Source organism: Taeniopygia guttata, chromosome 1A (genome assembly GCF_048771995.1).
Source record: "Taeniopygia guttata chromosome 1A, bTaeGut7.mat, whole genome shotgun sequence".
In the NCBI taxonomy this organism is placed as follows: domain Eukaryota; kingdom Metazoa; phylum Chordata; class Aves; order Passeriformes; family Estrildidae; genus Taeniopygia; species Taeniopygia guttata.
In genome coordinates, this window is record NC_133025.1 from 21464893 (window position 1) to 21482669 (window position 17777).

Here is a 17777-nt window from a genome sequence, read left to right on the forward strand (position 1 = left end):
TTTTCACCCTTGCTAATAGAATATAATTTGTAGATAACATATCGCATTAAGTAACAATGCAGGATAGTTATTTATGCAGAGTTATCTTTTTGTATGACATACAAGTTATAATAAAAAAAAAATAATTTTAATGTGAATAAATGGAAGACAGATTTCTTTCTCAAAGCATGTCTAGTTCTCCTGGACTCTTTTGTTATTAAGGACTGTCCAAGGTAGAGGTTTTGTTGACTGCCTTCCTCACTTCACCAAGAATTGTGAACTCTATGATTTTGGGGTCACTATGCCCAGGGCAGCCTCTGACCACCACATCTCTCACCAGCCCTTCTCTGTTAATAAACAGCAGGTCTAGCAGGGCACTGTCCCTGGTGGGCTCACTCACCAGATGTGTCAGGAGTTTATCTTCCTCATGCTCCAGGAACCTCCTAGACTGCCTCTTCACTGTGTTGAGTTTCCAGCAGACATCTGGCAAATTAAAGTCTCCCACAAGAACAAGGCCTAGCAATCATGAAACATCAGCCAAGTGCTTATAGAATATTTCACCTGCCTTTCCTTGGTGTAGGCAACATGAAAGACATTTGTGTGATTGTCTAGATATAGCATGAGAAATGCCAACAGGATCTTCAGAGGCTGGAAGGTTTTCAGGAGATAGCACAATGAAAAATGCACTGCCATTCTTATTACAAAAATAAAACCTAGAAAACCTGTATTCAGTGGATGTGGAGGGAAGTCCCTTTATCTTATCCAAAGGAGTAAGAGGACACTTAAATGGACTTCATAAATATTCTTTAAGTCAGTAGTGGATGAGCCCCTCAGTGGGGTTCTGTATTCATTCGAAAATAGTGTGGGGTTTTGCATGGAGGTAGGATCTTGAAAACCTCTGACTAATGCAGCAAGGTCACAATACTCCCTTCAGGCTCTGGGGCAAAGGCTAATTCTACTGAAGAAAAACAAGAACTTTCTTCAAAAATTCTCCCTGGGAAATTAACTTCCAGAGGCTGGATTTTGGTGACCAAACTTAGAAAAAAACCCAACAGCATGAGTAGGCAAGCTCACATTGATATTCTGTGTACTTTGCGTTTTTGTGGCAAAGGAGAGAATATTAGTCCAGAACTTGTGATCTGTCTTTTCTTCTACTTCTTCTTTTAACAAAGATCCAAAATAAAAACAAAATTTACTTTGTTATTGTGGCTCTTTACTGTTTGAAATAAAGGCACATGGGCATTCTTAGCTGAAAATTGTACTTAGAATAATTGGAATGAAAAATATTTTTAATTAATAAAAAATTGGAATTAAGAGAAGATTTTTTTTGGTCAGTTTTGAAAATCTTTTAAACCTATGCATATTTCAACAGGCTTTCCAAATTAAAGTAACTAAGTTTGAGCAGCTGAAACACTTTTAAATAATTAAAGCAATGTATCTTAAGATGTTCTACATTTTTAAAATAAAAGCAATTTAAACTTTTCTCAGTTGTATAAATTTAATACTTTAGAAAACTATTTGAAGCATTTTTTGGCCCTGCACAATAACTTTAAGTTATTTCAGTGCATTCAAGGTTATAAGCTTCTGCACAGAGCTAGAAAGGCCGAAGCAGAATGCACTTTTGAGGGTTCATCACTCTGTGTATTTGCATATAACCTCTCCTTGGTGTGTATTGCATATACAAGGCTGTACTTGAACTGCAGAAGGTATTAACTGTGGTAACTGTAAATGGGGATAACTAACTCTCTTTGCTTAAACTATAAAGACTATATTGCACAATGTAGAAGGTACAGTATCACTTCCCAGTGATAGCCAAGGTCAATATATAAAAGAAGTAAAAGGCTTTAATCATGTTGAGAGTGATTTTCAAATGCACTATGTAAACTGTATAGCTATCATCCGCTATGGAAGATTTTGCATTCTCTAGTTTCCTTATTATCAGTGATGAAGGAAATTAGCTTTAGGTATTACACTTAAAAAATAAAAGATAATCTCCTTCTAGTTAGCTAAATTAATTTTATACAATAAAGCACCCAAAAAAGGATGGTTTTGTGATGGTTCTCTTCTGAAAGCTTTACCTCCTTGCTCTTGGGCTTTTTATGGCTTAACATCGCTATGTCATATGCATTTGTTCTTCCATTGCCGTAAGCAGAAAAAAATAGATGTGAGAAATGCTAATATTAGAAAACGTTCCAGACTGGCATTGGCTTCACAGAAAGTGAATTAAAGAGCAAAACTCACCTATGATTGAGCACCTTTTCTGATCTGATGAGCAAGAGTTACTTAGTTTAGTCAGTGCAGACACAGATGTCTTTAGACTATCATAATTATAATTTCATTACCCCAGTGCATGATGGAGATTTGCTCAGACTGGTTCTTGTTCAGTTCCAGTTTCAGCATGATTGGAGGGCTAGAGCACCTCTTCTATAAGGAAAGGCTAAGGGAATCAGGATTGTTCAGCCTGGGAAAGAGAAAGCTTCAAGGTGAACTAATTGCTGGCCTTCCAGTACCTGAAGGGAACTTACAGGAAAGCTGGAGAGAGGCTTTTTGACAAGAGCATGTAGTTTTTCCTAAAAAAGGGGAATGGTTTTAAACTGAGAGTAGGTTTAGATTCAATATTAGCAAGAAATTCTTTACTGTGAGAGTGGTGAGGCCCTGAAAGAGGCCAATGCCCTATCCCTGGAAGTGTTCAAGGACAGGCTGGATGAGACCTTTAGCAGCCTCTCTAGCGGAAGGTGTCTCTGCAAGGGGCTTGGAGCTAGGTGACCTTTAATGTGCCTTTTAATTCAAGGCATTCTATGATTCTCTGATTTGAAATAGGAAGACAGAATTAAGACTCTGAAAGAGACACCACTTGGTGACCTACTTGAAATGGTTTCACTAACCAGCTGATGATTGCTCCCACCATCTCATAAAGAAGCTGCCTTCCTCCAACAAGGCAACTGCTGAGTCTTGTGGCTCATGTTTTGAAATGCTTTGCCTTGGAGGTCTGGCTGAGTTAGGATGAGCTGGGATCTCTCTGTCTGAGAGAGGGATTTGTATAATCTAATTCTGGGCAAGTGAGGTCTATACATCTATATCTGAGGTCATCAGCCAGGGTTCTCTTTACAAACAAGGGTTTTTAGGTTATGATCCTTCTGACTGTTGTGTAGGAGACCACTGCAGGATGAGATGACACTCACCCTTAAAGGCAGTCATCATGCTTAGGTTAGATCTTGACATGTACATACAGTCAGACAACTCTCACTCAACATTTCTCATATTTTTCTACATTAAAAACCAGAAACTTATCTCAAGATATGAGGAGTGTTTAGCCAAAATTTTGCTTCCCTTTGAAAGCAATTTAATAGTTTATTTTTCTACATGAGAACCAAACCCCTCTGCAGCCCTTGCTCTACTCTTTCATCAGGGGTTCTCATGAATATATACATTTCTGTGCTCTTGAGGAGTTTGATCATGGTCACCTCTCTGCATTCTTCTGGTTAGCTTTTTGGCTTGTGGTTGTAATGCATAATTTTACCTTGCTGTTGTAATTAGAGATGTTAAAAAAGATGCAATGATTTAAAGACAGATATGCTTCAAATCATAAATCTTATCAAGTTCCCCATCCTTCTGTACTCATAGGTGTCCCTGTAACATTTTACTAGTTTTCTTCTGAAACTGCAAGACAGTTTTATGGTTGTTATCTTTTCCCAGCGAGATTGAATGCTGAGGGACCACATACTGCTAAAAGGAGATTTATGGCTACATTCCAGCTGATACTCATTTTGTTGACTCCACTTTTTACAGATGAGTTGTGAAATGCTGTTTAAATTTTCTGTACTGCCTCCACATTTTCAGAGAGCTTCAGTTACCATCAGCTTTGGACTCCATTCTACAAGCCGTCTGCTCTAGTTGGTGTTTCTGCGTGTTGAGTCTTTGATACCACTCAGAGCCAAGCAAGAGTTATAAGAACTTTTTACAGTCAGAACTAACATTGGAATCTGTCACACAAGCAGTAACTTTTGACACTTAAAAAGTGTCTCTTGGAAATTTCTTTAGGTGCTATTGTTGTGCACCCCAGCTGGAAGGAGTTTGAAAAGTTTTCATCTGCTTTGACAAGTGCTTGTGGTTATGTATTCTTTGTTTCTGCCTCCCATGTAACACATTTTAAAATGCATCATATTTTGCTCTGCTGCATCTTCCACTTACATCCAGCTCCCCTTTCTTTTGTTGACTATTCAGTTTACCACTCTGAGGATACTAAATGCTACAACAGCCACCCCATTGACTTCACAGATTCTGGCTAATGGAATGCTTTTGACCATTTAATATACTCAAACATTACATAACGTGAGCTTTCCCATGAATAAACATTAGAAAAATGCTTATAATACCATTTCAGGAGCTGGGGCGTAGATTAAATATCCTCACATATCCTTGAATGCAGGAATTGCCTTATTCATTTAATCTTCTGTTTTTACATTTGAAGGCACAACTGTAGTTTGGCACAGTATGATAAAGCATCGGTGCTTCCAGCCTAAAAGAAGAAAAAAAGAAAGGAATTCCTTAGCCTTTAGTCTTCTCTCCCCGCTTAATGAATACCATTATAATAAAACATATACTTTAACTTGTAGATGAAGAATGTACATTTGATTATTTTCTAGAAAGCTCAGTTTTGAGAATATTTTCTGACAGAGGTATTTTTAAATAACTACAAAACAACTGCTTGAGCCAGGTTCAAGCCAGTTAGTTATCACTCTAGATGAACATACATTTAGCCAAATTAGTTTCAAAATTGAGTGATGAAAATGTGAGAGATCCTTGTTAGCAATGCTGTATGATTCATTTGATGTGTTAGTGGGGAATTCAGAGAAATAACTAGTGTTTTACCTTTAACTCTAGATTTGCACCAGAGCAAGTTAAGATTCATTTACTTTAAACATCTTAACAACTGTGGCTTACATTATATATATATATATATATATGTTTATGCACTTAACTGCTTATAAAGGACAGCATGGAATTAAGCTATTATTTTTATCTGATCGGAACAGTTTTGTTATTTTCAGATGCTAAGTTTTTAAGGCATAGATGAAACCTGTACAGATGTTCCATATATACCAAATCAGAAAGTTGTATTTATTTTTCTTTTAAAACTGAGGACCAAGAAAACTGGGGTGGAGGAGGTATGCTGGAGAAGGACACAGGAAAGGATGAATTGTGTTTTAGGACTAAAATTTACCATAAATTGGCAAGATGCAGGCATAAATATTGCAATGAGGATTCTAAAAGATACAATCATATATAAGCAGAAGTCATAAACATAATCATGCAGAATGAAATTAAGGAATAAGAGTAAAATAGGATAGATTAAATGGAATGTGCAACTGTAAACAAGCATATTTATATGACATGTTGGTCTGCATACTAAAGACTTTCTGGAAGGAGAATGCCTAGGTAAAAAAAGTATTGGAGTGACAGAATAGAGCTGTAAAGTACTGATGTTGTGTCTTAAAGTAATTTTGGATTCCAGGAGGCAAAGATAAATGTTCTGAGAATCCTGGAGACCTATTCTAAGAACAGTCTTTGAAGACTGAGGCTGAATGCAATGTCCAAGTGATATGTCTTTAACATAAGGATTAAAATAATCTATCTATCTGTGATTTGATAAATTGCCCAATAATCTCCACTAATTATGTTGATTGACACTGCTTATATCTGGAATACAAACTGACTCAACACAACATATTGAAAGGTCAAATTATATGCCAAAAAAACATTTTTCCCCTCACCTTCCTCCCTACATGGAAACATCCCAAACTGTTACAATTAACAGAGCAATAGAGGTGAGGCTATTAATAGTCACACATCAAAAAGCATAGTCCTGTATGATACATAAAGTTAAAAGAAATATAAGTTCTTGCAAATTTAGTGCAGCATCATATGGCAGACCTAAAGAAATTCAGAGGAATAATGTACACAAGACCCAAAAACTATTCATAAAAACACATTAGACAGGAATTCTTTTGGAGAGTACTGGATCTAATAAAAAAGGAGGAGTGCAGAAAAATGAGTAACAATGTAAAGCCAAATGGCCTTTGTGCTGATCATTGCTGTGTTAGAACATAAAGAAGTTCTTGCTTCAAACACATTTTGATAGTCATTGAGCCTCAAAACATTTTGCTTCTACTCCATTAGCAATGGAAGAGAGTTCAGAATAAATAAATAAAATTAATTGGGTCATATCATCAATATCATATATTATTCACCTAAGTTTAAACTAAAATAAGAAACTACCAAACTGTCATCATGATTTCAAATTTACAAGTTTTGAATTACAATTTTTATAATGTATATGAAGACTAAAAAATAGCTTAGCATTCATTGCAAGTGCAACATGGTGCTTGAAAAGAGGCTCCATATATCTGGAGAAATACTTCCAGGAAACCTACCTTCCATACTGACAAAAATGGTTGAAACTGTAGTCATAAGTATGTGGATCTATGAAGAAAATACAATGTAGTTTCAGTGTTGTCAAAGAGGCATAGGATGTGCAAGTAAAAGTGACTGTGTTTCTAAAGTAAAAAGGGTAAAAAAGTAAAATCTTTAGAGATTAGCAGAAGTAAAGTCTTTAAAAGTAGGAAAGAAAGGATAAAAATAAAGGATTCATGTTCACAGTGGGGAATATTTGCCAGTGGAACTCTGTGGGGATTGATGTTGATGCCTGTGCTGTTCAGCAGAGTCATTAGTATGAAAAGAGGGCTGAAATCCAAAGATGCCAAAGTTTGCTGATGTACTGGCAGGTTGGAGAAATCACTCACAGCACTGCATTACTGAGTGATAAAAAGACAGATACAATTCAGTCTGAAGAAAAATAACATGTAGGAAAACCTTAAATATGCAGATTACACTGTAGTGAGTGGCTGCTATTTCTCAGAAGAGGAATTGCAGTACAAACGTGGGATGTTCTCTTGGAGCATCCCAGCAGTCAGCAGTAGGCTGAATAGCAAGCAGAGTGTTGGAAAGGAGGAGGGCAAAGCAGCATCAGTTCACTAAGCGCTTACTGAGCACAAGTCTGCCAGTGGAATAGTGCATGTGGTTCTGGCCACCCTATTGACAGCCAGTTGAATATGAGCCAGCAGTGTGCCTTGGTGGCCAAGAAGTCCAGCGACATCCTGGCCTGTATCAGGAATGGTGTGGCCAGCAGGAGCAGGGAGGTCATTCTCCCCCTGTACTCGGTGCTGGTGAGGCCGCACCTTGAGTGCTGTGTCCAGTTCTGGGCCCTCAGTTTGGGAAGGACATTGAGATGCTTGAGCACATCCAGAGGAGGCAACAAGGCTGGTGAGGGCTTGGAACACAAGCCCTGTGAGGAACATTTGAAGGAACTGGGGTTATTTAGCCTGGAGAAGAGGAGGCTTAGAAGTGACCTTATTGCTCTTTAAAACATCCTGAAGGGAGATTGTAGACAGGTGAGGGTCAGTCTCTTCCATCGGGCAGCAACTGACAGAACAAGAGGACACAGTCTCAAGCTATGTCAAGGAAGGTTTATGTTGGATATTAGGAAAAAAAATTTCACCTAAAGAATAATAAAGTACTGGAACTGTCTTCCCAGGGAAGTGGTAGAATCACCATCTCTGAATGTGATTAAAAAAAGACTGGACTTGGCACTTGTTGCTATAGTCTAGTTGAGGTGTTAGGGCATAGGTTGGACTTGATGATCTTAGAGGTCTCTTCCAACCTCATTATTCTGTGATTCTGTGATCTCCAAAGGACAGAAGATTAAAATATTTCAGCTAGGAAAAGTGAGGGAAATTCAAGAGGGAAATAAATAAAACCGCCAATTACGTGGACAGGCTGAACAGGAAATATTACTCATTTCTGGAAAATATTCATGACAATCACCACTCAGTTGTAACATGGAATTCAGGGGCACCAAAACCCTTTAAAGAAAAAAAAAAAACAAACTATTTTTGGATGACAAAAGCACACAGATTTCAGTGACTACATAAACTAAAGGAAGAAAGATAGGAAGGATGGGTGGAAAGAAAGTCCTATTTACATGTGTTGATTTGAATGCAATCTTCAGCCCTGAAGGTTTCTAACCCAAAGATTAAAGAACTCAAAGACATCCTAGGACAAGTAATGTTTGTATTTACCCTTTCTTATTTCAGCTGCCAGTTATTATCAGGAGCTCTAGCTGTAAGCTAGGTGGACCCTTGCCCTCACACAATTTAGCTGGTCTTGTGTCTTGGCAGTAGAAGCTTGGGATATTGACATAGCATTTCTCTGAAACAGGAGTGTGAAAAGTAATATGTAACTTATTTAACTGAAGGCCAAGAGCCAGAACAGGCAGACAACACAATAAGCAAAGCTCCACTATAAGAAGCTCATGGACTTTCCTCCTCATGCTTGCCTATTAGGTTGTTGTAGTACTGTCACTTCTGAAAATGAAAATAATTGCCACATCATAAAATAGCCTACTGCATGTAAATCATTGTTTTGCTGGCAACCAGGAAATCCATAAGGAGAAGTGACTGTGTCAGCTGAAAATCAGGTAGGTGGCAGCTCAAGCTTGGTGCAGTCTTCCCTGCTTTCAGTACAGTGAGACAGGCTGCATTTTCAAGATCCTTGTGATTAAGCATCTGCAAATTGTCTCTGGGAGCTCTGAATTCTTTCCCATTCATTGCTACTGGTGAGCACAGATACTTGCCTCTTCAGTGCCTTCTCCTGACACCAAAGCCCATTGGCATGATCCTTTTCACGGCAAGATACATTCCCATTTTAGGGAAGAACAGGGTTAGCAGTGGGAAACAGTTACGTCTGCCCAGAGGATGACCATGTATGTGAATCACCCCCATGAGGTACCTGGGGCTGAAAAGACAGGAGCTGAGAGATGTGTGGCTGTATGGGTGGGTGGCTTCTGCATGTGGTCAGAGCAAGCCTTAGCCTAAATATCTATGTGCAGTATTTCTTGTCTTCCTTCCTTCTTTAGGAAATTAAACTAAATCTTGTAGAAGAAAAAGCTGGTGCAATTACAGGGATGCCCCATTCACTGAGAAAACCATTTGTATCCTGTATAATTAGTTTTGTACTGCAGCCTCTGTTGTCTATGGTTAGAGAAGTAGCTGTTTGAGGAACAAAGACAGGCTTTACTAACACAGGACATAAAAATTTGCTCTTAATCAGTAAAATGCAGATCACATATTCTGGGAAATGTAAGATCTGATGGCAGAATAACAAAGCCCTAAGTTTTAATGCATCCAGTCTGTAATACAGTTAGGACTAGTTAGAAGACACCTGGATTATTTAATTTTAGTTTCAAGTGAAATTTCATATTCTGTGTTTCTTTTCACTTTATAAAAATTTCTGAAAAAAATTATTTTCTTTATGTAATGCAACAGAAAGTTTTGATTTTGGAGCATTGGTGTTTTGTGGTAAGAAGACATTTTGTTGTGAATTTCTAGATCTGCTATATTTATGCATGCAGCAGATGTGTTTTTCTCTAATTTTGAACTCTTACCCTGAATGTGTTTCCCTGAAGTATTAGACTGTTCAAAGCCATCAACTAATGATTTCCTGCCATTTTGAAAAGTAAGGAGGGGACATCATTATTCATACATAGTCATTGTGTATACAAAACCATAGAATCATTAAGGTTGGAAAAGACCTCTAAGATCACTGAGTCCAGCTGTCAAACTATGCAGCCATTTAAATTCCTAAGAGCAGCATGCGTGCCTCTAAAGTTAGGATAAAGTATGATAATTTCTTAACAGAGTTTTCAAACATATTTATGATTTTAGCAGAGGACTATATCTTTCCTTTAGGGATGGGTATTGAAATGTTCTTTCTAAAAGTTACTTTTATTAAATCCCAAAGGCTTTTCCATAAAAATCTGTGAACTTGGATTTGCATGCATGTCTTTTTGCAAAGTTTGTACATTAGAGCACTAAGCATACAAAGCTAAGAAGTAGCCAGGATGTTGATAAAAGGTTAACAGAATGTTAATGCAGTGTTTTGGTATTGAAACACAGAGCTTATTTCTTTCTGAGAATTGTATTACCCATTCCTGCTAGATGACAACTTTAAATTTAAACCGATTTCAGTCTACTAATACATGATATCTTTCTTTTTAGAAAGCTAAGAAAATAGACTGATTAAAGAAAGCTGTGGTATTAATATCCTTTTAGGAAATAGTCCTGTATGGTCAGACCCCTGTAGAGTCACCTGTGCTAGCAGCATTAAAAGTACAGCAGAGCTAGAGGCAGTGTTGGGAGAGCTCCAGGACTTGCCAGTGTTCCCCTGTTTACTGGGGATGCTGGAAGGGAAGAGGCAAATTTGCCCGGCATGAGGTTGACGAGTCATTGTTTCCTCTGGGACCCCAGCTAGTATCACAGCACTGTTCTGACCCATGCAGGCCTGCAGCTCCCTCCAGCCTCACACGGGAGCTTCTGGTATTGAGTTGCTGCATTACACATTCCTTGGTGTCACTGGTACACCAGAAAAAAGGCAAGAAGCTAATTCCTTTACTGACAAAATGTCACAGACATATTTTTTAATTTGTTGATGGAAGAGTTATTTTGAAAGCTGTACATAAAGTGATGCCTGACACCAAATTTGATATTACATGGCGCATTTTGTTCTTGTTCTGTCTTTTCTGTTTTATGAAAATCTCAATGTTTACAATTTTATTGAAACACTGCAACTTTTATTCTATTATTTGATTTTTTATTTCAACTAAGTGATTGAGTGATTTCCTAGATTGATATTTAATGAATCAGAAGATGTACATTCTACTTTTTAGTGCACTACAGTAGGAAAGTTAAACCTCAGTTATTTTAACAGCTAGATTTATCTTCTTCTGGGACTTTCAGCCAAATCACTTGGATTCAGCCAAATCACTTGGAAAATGCTGCAACAGAACAGAGGGTTTCTTGCCTTATGTTGAGCAGAACTATCGGAAGGCCAATGTTGGATTCTGCTGTGCTTTCTCGCTGTTAAAAACTTCTTCCTTCGCCCTGATACATGATTCCCTTATGACCCTAAAAATATTCCTTGCTCCGGATACTCAGTTCTCAGGATCTGAACTTCCAGAAGGAAAAACTGACTGTGGTTGAACCAAATCTCCAGCCAGGCTTGCCATTACCTGGCAGTGAATCCTGGATATGGCGTAAGAACAGCAATAGGCATCAAGCTGCTAAAGCAATCCCACAAGAATGGTGGAAGGAAGTTGGTGTTTGTTTTCTAATAAGCCTCACCTTATAAATTTCCATTTTCCAAAATTTCATATCAATGCATCCTGACAAGGATCCATAACTAGCAAACACAGAGGTGGCAGTTCCACCTAACTGCTGGGAAAGATTGCATGCTTTGGTTTCATTTTGGTTTATTTGATGGACTAGAGATTGGTGGGAGATAAAGGAAAATATGAAATTGTGGTGGATGACATTGGCTGAGGTGTTTTAACTGGAAGATTTAACTAGGTTTTGGTGGGAAAATGTCTGTTTTGAGAAAAACTTGGAAGAGGAAGGCTCTTCCTCTTGGAAGAAGCTTTATAAAATGCATGGATACTATTTCTAAGATTAGCTTTGTCTAGACTTTCTGATGTGGATTTCTTTTATATGTATACACCTTCTAGCTTCCATACCTTACTGTATTCATATTAAGTGCAAGAAAGGAGAGTAGAAATTAACATCCTTTTAATAGATTTTCTGTGGAAAAAATGCTTGTTTTAACTTCCCTGTCAAAAGATCCAATTGGCTAAATTTATTGGCCAGTTTTGCAGATTAGTCCTCCAAAGTCCTGCGGTATCAAAATATTAAGTAGAGAAAGGGGAAATTTTAAGGTTCTTCAGATTTTTAATTTCCCTATGACTAGCCTACATCTGGGACAAGCAGCGCTGGCAAGTCTCCCAGCTCTGTGAGTAACACACTTTGGCTCCTGTCTGCATTTTTCAATTAAGTAACCCACCAGACCCCTGTGTAACCTCTGTCCAACTCTCACTGCATATCTGTTCCATTTTATTGCAGCAGACACTCTGCCATCCTTTTTCACATCTCCCATAGCAACTTGAATTTTACATATGGACATAAGAAAGGGGGGAAAGCAACCAGTTGGAAGTGGGTATTCCCCTAGCAGTCTAAAAATTATGCAAAATCTGTAGCTTCTTTTACCTCTATGGCAGAATTGCCTGAAGCAGGGCCCAAAATCGAATGCTCAGCCTGGGGACATTGGCATCAGCAAATAGTTCTTGAATGATACATCTGGTCAATTCCTTTCAGGATTAATTTTGCTTTACAAGGCAAGTTCTAAATATATTTTTTTCTCTTTTGTATAATGCTTGCAAAATCTGATTTACTAAAAAGGGGCAAGTAAGTGCTAACACTTTTGAAGATGACCAATACATTGTTTTCATTGAAATAATTGTGTTTGGGTTATTTGTCCTAACTGAAATTTAAGGTGGCAAATTAAGTGTAGTAGATCCTTCCATCTGCTATTCCAGCTTATACATATTCTATTTTACTTTCTAAAGTTAGGATATTTTTGTAGAAAATTACTGCTCTTTCTTATAAAAAGTTTGGTATAAAAATCAATTGAAAATTGTAGCAAGAAAATAAGGAAATACACATTTCTTCAGAAAATGGGACTGCATTTACAGATGTTCTTGTATGTACCATACATTGTCTGATTTAAAAGCCTTTCAAGTGGAATTGAATTGAAGTTTTCACAAGTGCTGTATCACAACCCTTTGCTCTGCTCCGGGTTCTGTCGCTTGCATGGTCCCTGTTAACTCTCTTGTCTCTGCACAGTGTCAGTGGCACAGTGTAGTTCCATTCTCTGTAAATGGCAGTCAAGAGATCTTTTATCCATCCCAGTGCTGCTACAGGACAGGCCTGTGAAGAAGCAGATCTAGCCATGAATATGTGAGCTGATAGTGCAGAGGGTGTTTATGCATGGATGGATTTGACCACTGAACTGAGCAGCATAGTAAATGCTGCAGTTTTGTTTTCTCTTCTAACAGAAGGTCTTGAAGTGCTTGCTCATGACTTGGGTAATCTCCACAAGTCACAACAGTTCTATCGATTATAAAAGAGAACATTTTGTTTTACAGTGAGATCATTATCTCTTACTGTAAGACATGCATTTTGACTTTAACATTTGTGTCCCAGCCTTGTTTTTGTGAAAAACTCTGAGTGATGCAGAGCATCAGGCACAAGTTGAGTGTCACAGTTGCCAAGCCATTTGGCTTGCTGGTAGAAGTGTCCATGGCTCAACAGGGAAGTTGTCAGATACTAATGTGAGACAGTAAGGTTGGTCATATCTGCAAGGCACTAAAATGATCATAATCACTGTTAATAAATTAATTCATATTTCTGTGCATTCTTTTTTTACCTGCTTCATCAGAGTAATAAAAGAGATGGGAAACAGAGGTCAAGGGTTCTTCTGGGAAAAATATCAATATACCATTGAAATTTATTCTGATGTCCTGTTTAGGCTTACAGTTGCAGTACAAATACATAAAATAGGGTTGGAAAAGATCCTAAAGATCATCCAGTTCCAATCCCCATGCCATGAGCAGAGACACCTTCAAACAGACCAGGTTGCTCTAAGCCCTATCCACCCTGGCCTTAAACACTTCCAGAACTGGGGCAGCCACAAGTCAGCCTCGAGGGAAATTAAAAAAAAATCCCAAAACGTTAGAAATCATAAAAATTTAAACTGTAAAAACTTTCAGAAATAGAGATAATTGGTAACTCTGCTTAATGTTCTAGATTTTGACAGCTTAAAACACTGTTATGCTACAGTCTTCCACTGACAGGTGTAAGAATGAAGTCCAGTCAAATATATTTCTGTTTGCTGCATTTGTGATTTTGTAAACTTGACACCACAAGGAACATTTTTACAGTCATACCAATTTCTAATGCTTGCCTTTGAAATTGTTGACCTTTAGCAGTGAGATTGCCTGCATCACAGATTCATGATACACTATCCTTCAGGAAAATTATGTACTAGCAGAAGTGGTGGTGCTATCCATAGTGAGACCATGAGGCCATACCCCATAGAAAGCATGGAGGAAAACTGATCTGTTAGTGTGGGAAGGAATATTGAAACGATAATTTCAGAAATAGCATTTGAAATGTGCTGATACTTGGCTGGGATGTGAATGCTGAGAGACTTCTGATATGCCACAGCCAAACCCCAGAAAGAAGCATGATCTGCCAATTTGCAGTATCCCTCCATTGAGCACATGGCAGCCTCCTAGTGTTCCTTTTTTAAAGGACATCTTGCAAAAAAAAAAAAAAAAAAAAAAAAATATTTTGATCGTCCCTGTTAAAGCAAATTGAGAAAATGCAAGCATACAATTCTTTTGGTATCCTGTGAAAAGAATTACAGTTGGTACATGATATGTGGATGCGGTTCCATCTACCAAACCCAAAATCCAGTTCAGGTAAAAGCTATTTGTCTTTGTCATGTTATTGTAGCAGTTGCAGCACCTGCCCTCCCTTCCTTGTACTTTCCACTTCATGATTTAGGGCATCATATGTGATCCAAAAATATTCTTTGTCCTCATTTTTACAATGTATTTTGAACTTGTCTCTACATACATTCCCTAAATATTTTCAGGTTCTTTTCTTCATTTGTGCTATGCTGTGCAATGCTAGTAAGAAATATGTGGCTCTAATACTGCACTTTTTTTATTTAGTAGAAGCTAGGATTCTTATGTAATTTTTCAGTATTAACAACTGGCTTAAACAGGTTATGACTAAAATCGGAAAAATTGCCATTTGCCATCCAAGTCAGGTATATACAGAGAGTGTACAATGTAGTATGGATCTATGGACTAAACTAAGATACAAACTAAAAAGAGAAAGGGACCCTAAAAAGACACCCTTCTGCCTATTCACCCCACTCCTTGAAAATACAGAAATACCTTTTCAATAAGAGCAGTAATCTCACAGAGATGATGTGGTCATAAGTCTATGCTGTTAGAAATGAAAAGGAGCAGCAAGCACCACCAGGACAGTTTTATTATTCGTGATGTGCACACTTTAACACAGCAATAGAAGTCAAAGAATAAAAGATTGAAACAGAAGACACAAGCATCTATTGAACTGATATTCAAAAATCCCATGTTATAACCAGTGTAAAATGTAATCTGTTTATGTTGTTCATTGCCATTCATCATTTCAGCAAATGAAAGTTTCATTTTCACAGTATTTTGTATGGTTCTCATATGTGTTTGTAACTATTTGATTTATATTTGTTTTCAACTAATTTGTAATTTCAAATGTATAAAATGGCCCCAAATCTTCTTTCTTGTCTCTAGACACTTTGTGTTGGAAGAGGCAACAAATTTGTGGAACAACAACAAAACAAGTAATTTTGGATGTAAGGTCCGTTTGCTTTGAAAAAGATTTGCATGTTAGTGTATCAAAATGCTCCTAGGTCGGCTTCCTTTCTTGTTTCCAAGAGAAATTATTCTGAATTAGGGGGCTTGAAAACCAGATCAAAGGGAAGAAGTTTGTTCAGGCTACCACTATTGCAGGTTCAGTTAGTAATTCAGCATTCCATTGTGGTCTAGGAAAATATAAATTCTTTGTTTTCCGTACCTTATTTAATCAGGTCTTGCTGTTGTTTACTGCATGACTGAGATCAAAAATGCCATTAATGAATTCAGAGAATAAGACAGTGATTCACACATCCCTCAGTTCAGATTAGGTGAAGGAGAAGAGCACACTGAACTGAGAATTAAATATGGTGTAATGATTGGCAACACTTCCACGATGTATTGTTCCTAAATAATCTAATTTGATTTATAGTAATTTAGGGTAAATATAATCCTTTTGTCAAGGAAGTGTCCTGTAATTTATAGTTTAGCATGAAATATATGACATCAGAGAATGATTTTGATTTGGTAAGCTCATGTTTGTGCAGCAAAAAGAAAAACCAACAAAAGAAGAAGAAAATGTTCCTTAAACAGAGAAACAGGGACATAGTGGTGAAGCTCTCAGCTTCCCACTGGACTTACCTGGAAGGAGCAACTGCTGTCCTCAGGTCTCCAGTGGGTCCCAAGCTGGGCTGTTTCAGAGATCCTCCTTTCAGCCTGAAGACTAAATTTTAAAATATCCCTCTCTGATTTCAAGCATGCTTAATTCACAGAATCACAGAATATCTGAGATGGAAGCAGATTGAGGGATCCCGTTAATGCTCATTTTCCCAAGTTTTGGCACACCATCTCATTGCTCATCACTGGACATCCTGGTTTTGTTCCTTTCGCCCTTCCAAGCTCATTTAAAGCTTTGTCATCAAGCCTCACTAGCTCCTGGGCTAGAGCTCTTCTTCCCCTCTGAGACTGGTGCGTCCCGTCATTTATCACTGGACCACATGTTGAGTAGATTATCCCATGGTCAACAAATGCAAAATTTTTCCACTGACACCAACCTTGGAGCCATGCATTGACCTGATGGATCTGCCTATTCCTATCAAACTAGTGGATTTCTTTGCCTTCTTTCCAGGTTTACACTCTCTTGGTTCATATGCTTTCTGAGAGAGACAAGGGAATCTGTATGTAAGAGCCTCATGGCAAAGTACTGCTTAGAGAGCAATAGAAATAAAGCTGTAGTCTTATAATTATATTTTAATCTTTCTTTTTATTTTAAGGTATTTTGACCTAATCCCAAAAGTTATCGCAGTCACAGTATCCAATGTAGCATTGTTTTCAGCTCTTAGCAGGTGGTTTTTAAAGCCCTCTTTTGATGATACATGGGGCCCACATAGTAAAGTCAATAGTTAGACAGGATATAATTTAGACTTCAGCTTTTTCTCTCAGTTTGAAATAAAATGATTACATTTCAGGGAAGTCTAAGGAAAGATTTAAAGTTTTATATAAAAAGTTGAATATTTTCTTTTGTTGTACCCTCTTCTTTTAAAGAACATGGTATTAATTTAAAATAATGTGTATTCTGATATATTTTAAAAGGCACTACTCTGAATTAAAAAGAAATTAATAAAGTATGCATGTATGGGAGGGGAAGATTGCCTTCTTCACTGGAGCATTTAGTCAAAGGGTTTTAATGCAGCCCACTCTGCTTAACTGATAGAATGAGGTACCTGCAAAGACAAGCTGTAAATAACAGATGGCCAATAGTGTTTACAGAGCAGCCGTTCATGTGACAAAGTCTTCTGGGGCTTCTCTCCACAGGCAGGTGATAAAGCGATATTATAATCTCTGTTTCAGACTAGAAAATGGTCCTTGACTGTCTTTAAACCCATGAAAAGTAGTTCTAGGCAATAGTTCCACATAATTACAGTTCTGGTAATCCTTGTAACCCTTGTGATGCCTTTCATTTCTTGTACCATAAAGTTATACAAGGGTAGAGGCCACTTATAGTATACAAAGTCGTAAAGCTGACACAAAAATAGGTGCAATATCCCAGCTATAAATAGAGTAAGAAAAGAGGAGTAAGATAAGAACAAAATAAATTTGTTGTGTAATAAGGTAAGGTTGCTTTAACTGTTGATATCTGTGGGGCTGCTTTACCAAAGATGCCCCGAGCACGTTTTTTAAAAGCATTACCTATTAAATGGAATTCCTGGAAATATCCTAAATATTCCTGTAAATATCCTAAAAGCAGATGTGTCTCTTGTAGGCTGATGTTCGCCACATCAGCCAAATGATCAAAGATCTTTTTTCAGAAGCCCTCAGAAAAATCTAAAAATAAGCTTGCTGTAGCTAAGTAGACTGCTCTCGTGCTTGTTAAAATTAAGACTGCAAAAACTGTTACTTTTACGTAAGGGGAGAGTGTTACTGAACTAGC

At 37.6% G+C, this 17777-nt stretch overlaps 1 protein-coding gene across 1 annotated transcript in view; it reads left to right on the forward strand.

Annotated features, from left to right (window-relative positions):
• Window positions 1-17777, forward strand: part of LOC100225098 (V-type proton ATPase subunit S1) — a 49100-nt gene that overhangs the window by 17783 nt on the left and 13540 nt on the right. The window lies entirely within an intron of this gene.